Source organism: Lathyrus oleraceus, chromosome 5 (genome assembly GCF_024323335.1).
Source record: "Lathyrus oleraceus cultivar Zhongwan6 chromosome 5, CAAS_Psat_ZW6_1.0, whole genome shotgun sequence".
Classification (NCBI taxonomy): Eukaryota; Viridiplantae; Streptophyta; class Magnoliopsida; order Fabales; family Fabaceae; genus Lathyrus; species Lathyrus oleraceus.
Genome location: NC_066583.1, coordinates 472,020,435 through 472,028,961, shown reverse-complemented (window position 1 = coordinate 472,028,961; position 8,527 = coordinate 472,020,435). Strand labels below are relative to the sequence as shown.

The 8,527-nt window shown below is 36.3% G+C and overlaps 1 long non-coding RNA gene across 1 annotated transcript; it reads right to left on the bottom strand.

Moving 5' to 3' along the window:
* Nucleotides 1-6,645: 6,645 nt before the first annotated feature.
* Nucleotides 6,646-8,256, bottom strand: LOC127085510 (uncharacterized). Its single transcript, XR_007789165.1, has 2 exons — nt 7,738-8,256; nt 6,646-6,939 (listed from the first exon to the last, which is right to left on the bottom strand). It is a non-coding gene; the product is annotated as an uncharacterized LOC127085510 (long non-coding RNA).
* Between the last annotated feature and the right edge of the window lie 271 nt (nt 8,257-8,527).

Sequence of the window (8,527 nt, the reverse complement as noted above, 5' to 3'; positions counted from 1 at the left end):
TCTGTGGATGGGAGGTGAGGCCGATTATGCTAGAAATCATTAGTTTTCTCAATCATGTTCATGTTTGATTTTCTTGTTTGTCATTTGTAATGTCCACTTGTGATGGACTTGTTTATTTTTGAATAATAATGACATTGGAATAAATATGCATGTTTTCGAATAAATCCATTTATGTTCACTCATACTTTATTTTGTCATCATTTAACTTGTGTTTAAGAAAATCCATAGGAGAATGATGAAATTGGAAAAACACGAAATCACTGCACGTATGATTTTGAATAAAACATTGTTGATGATGTAAGGCATTACTTCGAATCCCAAAACATTGGAGGTATAAGGAAGATAATCCCTAGTCAACCCTTTTGAGCTAAGGTGTGAGAGAGTCTTTATGTATATAAAACCATCGATCTTAACCCAAAGCAGGTTAGTTGTCAGTTAGTTTGACCTTGTAATCAAACTTAAAAAAAGGAGTGTCATATATGAGGATCAACAACATCTTACCCCTCACGAGAGGTCGAAAACCACAAATCCGTAACGGTTGTCCTTCACCAGCAGAGTAACGAGGAAAACACAACCCTTTCAAATCAAACGAACAGATGTTACACGATTTATTTCAACAAAAGAAAAAACAAGGAACAAAAAAGTCATCAAAAGAAATAAGAAAGAGAGCCTGCTAAGTCGAAAGCTCGAAAATGAGTGACTTAGGAAAAAATTAGGGCATCCCTGTGGATTGCAAATCTGAATCCATCTAGCAAAAGCAGGGAAATACAAAAAAAACAGAAGAAAAAGAGGAATGAAAAGAAAATCCTCAAAAAGAACAAATTCGTGTGGTTGCAAACCAAGCAAAAGGTGGGTGACTTTCAATCTAAAAACCTCGTTAGTCCATTAACCATCAGTTCAAATTCCGTTTTGGAGAATAAGCGCTTGTGTCAAACTAGCTGAACGTAGGACTATAGAACATCAAGGAGAATGAGTGGGTTAGATTAAGTTTTCAGCCATAAATCACTTCTTTATGAAACCGTGAACCAGACAATATTACAACCCTCAGAAAAACATGATTGAAGCAGGGTTTATTTTGAAAGCATACTACAGTCAGGAAGATCGTGTTAAAACTGACTCCTTAGTGATTTGCTTATAATTTGTGTAGGTATCAAGATGAAATTCTCATTAATGACTCATTCATTATATATCATAATTCTAGTGAACATAATTAAATTTCAAAACTAACATAAACAAAAAATTACAGTTATCATTTCTAAGGTCAACATGTTTTACTCATGAGTAAGCATTTGACATCAAGAAAGTTTCCATAATGAAATTGATTAGAGGAACTTGGTGATATTATCAAAGAACAAAATGCTTGAGAAGTTCATTGAGCATGGGAAATCATCTTGATTGATCATACCAAAAGAACAGAATGCTCGGGAACTTCATTGAGCAGGGGCAAATCATCTTGATTGATCATATCAAACGTGAAAAATGTCTGAGAAATTCGTTGAGCGGGGGTGAGCCACTTTATTTGATCACAATAAAGAGTATAATGTCTGAAGACTCCATTGAACAGAAAGAAAAGCCTCTACAAGATTCAATCAATATGAGGAAATCACATCGATAAATCTCTATAAGATTCAGTAAATCTGAGGTAGTCACGTCGAGATTCGACAAATCTTTCCAAGACTAGTTAATCAGAGGCATTCCCTTATAGATCGGTCAGCAAGAGGCAAAGTTACTTTAAGGCTCGTACCGGGGCAGGTCATCTCAAGAGCACAAGAAGTCAATCTTTAGGAGATGTTTAATCATAGGTATACAGTTCTGAGACACTAGGGCAGGTCGGATCGAGATCGTTATGTGAGAGAGTTGCTTCATAACTTGTGACTGGGGCAATCCGTGTAGATTCCCAACAAACTATGGCATGTCTGACTAGGGAAGGAAGATTCTCTCTATACTTTTGAGGTTGTTCATATCAAAATCCATTGTGCATAAGAAACTTCTAGGTTCAAGAGGAATGTCGGGGAGTCACTTTAAACACATCCCTTAACCTTTCAATAGAGAACCCCGATCTTGATTGATAAACCCAATGGTTATTGGTACCTTAAATTCTCAACCTTCCAAATATATCTAGCCATGCATAGCTGAACAAAACCAAAAGTCTGACCATACATAAGCATCTTGCATAAGCAATCATTCATAGCGTATCATTGCATCAAGAAACACGTAGCATATTCCATCAAGGTGGAGCATTACGTCATACAAAATCAAACATGCATAATTGCATATAAGTCTTTCTCGAAAGCATAAACGTAATCATGAGATGAGACAATTGTTCCTACCCATCTAAGAACATTATCATGAAACTCTTGAGTGATATTCCTGGTAGGTTTTCCCGAGACATATCCTCTTTGTGTTTCCTTTTTCAAGTGCCTTTGGATCTTTTGTCAGTTACTTACCTTTTGTATAATACCTTTATGCTTTGTGCGAATCCCTCGTTGCCTTTTTCATGGAGAAATTTTCATTAAGACAACTTACCTTTTGTGAGTTTATTTCATTGCCTTGTGCATGGAATCACGTCTCGGTGATTACCTTTTGTAAGTCCCCTTGTTGCCTTTTGCACGAGAAGGGTACCCCTGTCAGATCTTTGGATCATGTTTTGTTTTGAAACACTTGATGTAGGTTTGTTGAGTCCCAGGTAACCATTATTTAGAGAAATTTATCCATGTCGTTGTGCCTGAGGAACAATATGAGGTTTTTGTGCCTATTGCAAAGTCCCCATCTGTCAGAGTGTGCCAAAGCCCAAACTGGTCTAGAAAATACTTTTAAATTCTAGTTTTCACCTTGGAAATCATGTCCAAACCTTTTTTCCTTTTGCAAATATTGATGACCTTTCGGCAGTTGCTTACCTTTTGTAAGTATCTCATTGCCTTTCATATGAGAAGCTTTTCTCAACTTACCTCTCGTAAGTACCCTCTTCCTTTTACAAAGGAAATACCTCATATTTCTTACTTACCTTTTGTGAGTCTCCTTTTTTCTTTCGCATAAAGACTATCATCCCTAGTTGTTTAACTTTTGTAAGTCCCCTCAGCCTTTTGCTCAAGGATTTCTATTCCTAAATCTGCTTATCTTTTGTAAGTCCCCTCTTCCTTTAGTATGGGAAATATTCTCTCACTAAGGAGTCGTTGCTACCTTTTGTGTGAGAAGCCCCTTCCAGCTTTCTTCTTAACCTTTTGTTGAGAAGTTTTCTCATTTCCTTTTGCACGAGAAATCATTTACATCTTCATATGTCTTCTTAAACTTTTGTTTAGAAGTTTCTCATTTCCTTTTGTGTGAGAAATTTACTTCATGCTTATCCCTTTCTAAATTCCAACTCGCTTGGCATTCCTCAAATTAAAGAAACCTAAGTTAATCGCTCATCAGTATCCATCACTTTTTTTAATACTCGTCTATATTGGCATCCATTTGCTTGTCTACATTGATATCAGTTTTTTCATTACTCGTTTGTATTCATAACACTCTTGCATTTTTCATTTTTTGGTACTCGTGTGTATTATTCACCAAATTCAAGGTTGATGCTTGCTTTCTCTACCCCAAACCTTAGAGTTATTGTCTCCCTTCTTTTTTCCAGCCTCAGAGTTGTTATATATTTCTCATCCTCAGAGTTGATGTCGTCTATTGCTAATCTCAGCCTTAGAGTTGATCTATATCGTCCTTTTATCCAACCTCATAGTTGATATCTATCTCGCTTACCTCCAACCTCAGAGTTGATACCATTTTACACATCCAACCTCAGAGATGATACCCATTATTTTTAATACCAACATCAGAGTTGATAATTTGTTTTTCCCAGCCTTAGAGTTGTTGTCTATCTGACGTTCAGCCTCCAAGTTGTCGTTTATCCCTTTTGATATCTCTAGCCTCATAGTTGTCGTCTATCTTTTTTCTTTCTACAACTTTATAGTTGTCATTTATCCTCCTCGTATCTCCAGCCTCAAATTTGATGCATATCTTGGTGTCCCCAACCTTAGAGTTAATGTCGACCTCTTACCCCAACTTCAGAGTTGTTGTTTGTCAATGTCAATATCAGCCTCAGAGTTGATGTCGATCTTTCTTAGCTCCAACCTCAGAGTTGATGTCTATCATTTTTATCCCCAACCTTAGAGTTGATATCCTGACTATTTTGTTATGTATGACCTCAGAGTTGATGCTGATCACTTGTGCTCCAGCCACATAGTTGATGTCTACCCTTCCTATATTTAGCCTCAGATTTAATGATTGTCTCTCTTTAATCTCTAACTTTAGAGTTGTTGATGGTAAGTTTATTTCCAACCTCTGAGTTGTTGTCTATCTGTTATGCCTAGCCTCAGAGTTATTGATAACCATTATTCCTGGCCGCAGAGTTGATGTCGATCATCTTACCCCAACCTTAGAGTTGTTGATTATAATTTGTATCCCAGTCACAAAACTGATGTCTACCATTCCCTCTTTCACTCACTGAATTAATCATGATCCTATCATTATCCCCGACCACAGAGCTGATGTTGACCATATTTTGTTTCCAACATTAGCGTTGAGAATGTCCAGTTTTACCTCATTCACAGTATTGAGCTCAAATACATTTCAATTCCCAACAGACATTTTGTCGAGGAGTTCCCATTACCTTTTGTATAAGAATCTCATTCCCATCTTTCTTCTTGACCTTTTGTTAAGGAATTCTCATTACCTTTTGTTAGAGAAGTTCAATTCCAGCCTTATTCTTTAACCCTTTTTAAGGAGCTTCTCATCATCTTTTGTGCAAGAAATCTACCCATATTTCTTCTTAACCTTTTTTAGGAAGTCCCCGTTATCTCTTTCTAAGAAGCCATTGCTACCTTTTGTACGAGAAAAGACCATATCCCTAGTGAAGTCATCATTCACCCCCATCTTTCTTCTGGACCTTTTAGGGGTTCTCATTGTCTTTCACATGAGAAATCACATTTACCTTCATGTGTTGTCTTAGCCTTTTGTTGAGGTTATCTCATATACCTTGTGCATGAGAAAGTATTATACCCTTTAATTTCCTTTTGTAAGTCTTCTCTACCTTTTGTAGCAGGAAATTTAACCATTTCATAGTCAAGTTGCTTTCCTTTTGCAGGATGTCTCTCTGCCTTTTGCAGAAGATTTCACTTTTAGTTCAATATCCTCTGTTACTTGCCTTTCGCGAACACATGATTCTTTTTACCTTCGTGGAATCCTGCGGCAATATTTTGATCACTGGTACATGCCAAAACTTGTTAGTGGAAGGGAAAAAAATAGATGAAAGAGGAAAGGGAAAAATCAAGAATATACTACATGCATAGCATATCACATACATCATGCATAACAAAACATCTCTCTGTGCATCTGACCCATTCTCTCCATAGATATTTTAGTTAATCCCCAACATGTAAGCTTATACAAAAGCCTAACCTCCATTCCATATCCATAAAATAATAAATTTCCCGATAATACTCCTACATTACATCACCTTCATCCCAAGTGTGCAAATTTATGGAATATTCTAGTTTTTAATCATCTCCTACCTTGAATGTATGAAAATCATTTCTATTCATACCTTCGTGTCTGAGAAGATTAAATAGGGGCAGTTGTCACAACCTCATTTTTACCCTAGCATACATATCATTAAATAGGGGCAGTTGTCACAACCCCATTTTTACCCTAGCATACATATCATTCATTCACCATGCATTCCTCCTTTGCATTGGTTCTCATGCATGACTATCCAATGTTTCAAACGAGAGAGTATGCGTTAGGGTTTCTATGATTGCTTTCCTAATGGATTATTTCCAAAATCATATGGGATATTAGGTACCACCTTTATGAATCAAGGTTTTTTCCTTCTTGCATCTAGGGTTTCAGATCCATCAAGATTCTTTGATCAATGAGAGGCTCATTCTACATTTATGCGATGATCATTTTGGTTATTGCATTTAGTTGCTAGATTAAGTCTCTTAAATGTCCATTTCAATTTCTTATCTGGTTTAAGTTCATACATTCACATGGAATGGCAATGCATGTCATCATAATGCATGTCATTATTGCATCATTCACAAGTTACCCTAGAGGATTGGATTGTTATTGGTTCAGTCAATCTAAGGGCGAGGCATGTTTCAATGGTGCAAAGTGCATTATTCAAATCCAAGGCATTGTTTACTTATATTACAAGTTTGTTTTGTCCATTCAATCATGGCATTTCATTTCAAGATTAATCACAAGTATTGCATATTCAAATGCATTGTTTTTACCCAAGGTTGACTTTTGGCCAACCATCGACCAAAGTCAACAAGATAAATTATGATTGTCCTAAGCCAAACTAGTAGCATTCTCATTTCCATTTCCATTTCCATGTCATCTATAGTCAATTAACATTCATGATTACTTTAGGCCATGTCATCATTAATCATGATTCATTTTAGTTGATCTTTTTTTTTTTTCATTTGCATTAGCTAAAATCGTTATGGAATTCAATTTTAAGCATGATGAATATGGCATCCATTTCATGCAGTGTTCATAAAAGCATTCATGCACACTTTGGTCTATGCAAAACAAGTGAGGTTAATTTAATTTTGATTCATAAATTTGAACTACAAGTAAGTTTTTCACAAGCATATCAGATAAGTAAATCCATAAACATTGTTTTTCATTAACGCATATCCATGAGCATACTTCATTATAAGCATCAATGGTGCATGGATCATTTATAAATGAACTAATCCATCCATAAATGTTATTACATCATAGCACCATGCTACATCCTATCCCATCACATGGGATCACATGGTTACATGGTTACATGGTTTTGATCAAAAGGAAAAAGAAGGCATCTTGCTTTGAATGGCAGCCTTAACCTAATGATTCTTCCATGCTCCACCTATCCACCTGCCATGCCATGTTAAATTCCCTTTGGGCCTGCAAATAAACATCAAGCATTCACCGATACATCATAATAGTCCCACCTCAAGCAACAACCATATCATTCAGCAATTACAGCAAGCTCAACATTCCATTCATCAACAATGCATCAACATAACCGAGCAAATTAGAAAACAACAGTGCAATATCAAGAATCATTTGGCAGTCATGGATAAAACAATAACAACAATCAATACATCAGTTCATAGAAGTAACAATCATAACGGGGCTATCATTCAACATCAAAACACTAAACTAACAAGAACCCATCCAAAGTTAACTAACAGTTTGTAACAGAATATAGCAGGGCAACATCATAACGTAATTAACACTTAACAACTCATTTTCAAACTAACAGTATATGTATCTTCGTTCACATTTCACTTGAATTTGAATTTGGGGACTAACAAACTATTTCATTTCTAACTGAAAATGGAATTTCATTTGAATTCAGGTATCATTTCGTAACAGATTCAAAGCCCTTTAAATTCATCTTCACACTTCACATTTAAGGGGGTTCACGTTTTTCCAGAAATACTCTCAACCTCTCTTATTTGTTTCCCTCTTAACCTCACACGCAAACACCTTTCTTCTCCAATTCATTCACGCGAAGATTCAATCCCTCACAGTTCTCTCCCAACTCATAGTTCTCTCTCAATCACTCTATCTACTTCAAGCAGAGCCTCTCAATCCTCTCAAAGCAACAACAAGAGTTCATAGTAGAAGAAGAGATCATAGTGAAGAAGAATAAGGATATTAATTTAATCTTGAAGAGATGTTTTTGGTAGAAGTTACCTGAAGTAACATAGGAGTTTGAATATTCGAGCTTATCGTCAATCGCTTTGAAGAGACGTCAGAGCTACTCCGGCCCAATAAGCTCTTTTGCATTTCTCCTTCAGTTCATCTTCAACTTGTTGCCAAGATGTAGACCTTAGCCTAGGGAATTGAATCCCTAAATGAGTTGGCATCAACTTCCTTTCCCTTGCGTTTTATTTCTGGAAGATTGATTTAGGGTTCTTGTGACATTAGGCTCGATTTGGTTGATTGGTTAGGAATTAGATGAAATTGATGGTGAAGTCGGATAGATGACTTTGGAACAAGACAAATGATATAGGTTTTATAGTGTTTGGCTCTCCCGCCTCCGCCATAGGCGATTTCCGGTGCGGCGGAGGGTGGTGTTCCGACCACGAGGTTAAGGGGCGATGATGTTAGCTTTTGAAACGAGAAATAAACACGTAAGACTCCCCTTCTCAAATATCTCTTTTGGGTCCACACCTTAAGCCCATGGTTCTTATCTTTTCACACCCTTGGAAACATTCTTACACCCCCTGTTGGAAATGGATAATGAGCTTGGGCCTCTTCTGACCTAGGCCCGTGGGATTCTGTTTTCTACACACCAAAAAACAGTTCTACACCCCTGCTCAATTGTTACTCTTAATTGTTTTATTTCCTTATTATTTTTATGCTATCATTTTTTATCTTGAGTTTTTTGTTATTTTGTCAAGACTTCGATTTGATTTAATCTCTAATGCAAATTAACATCTAATTACTAACTTTTATTCTGTTTATTTTAATTTGTTTTTTT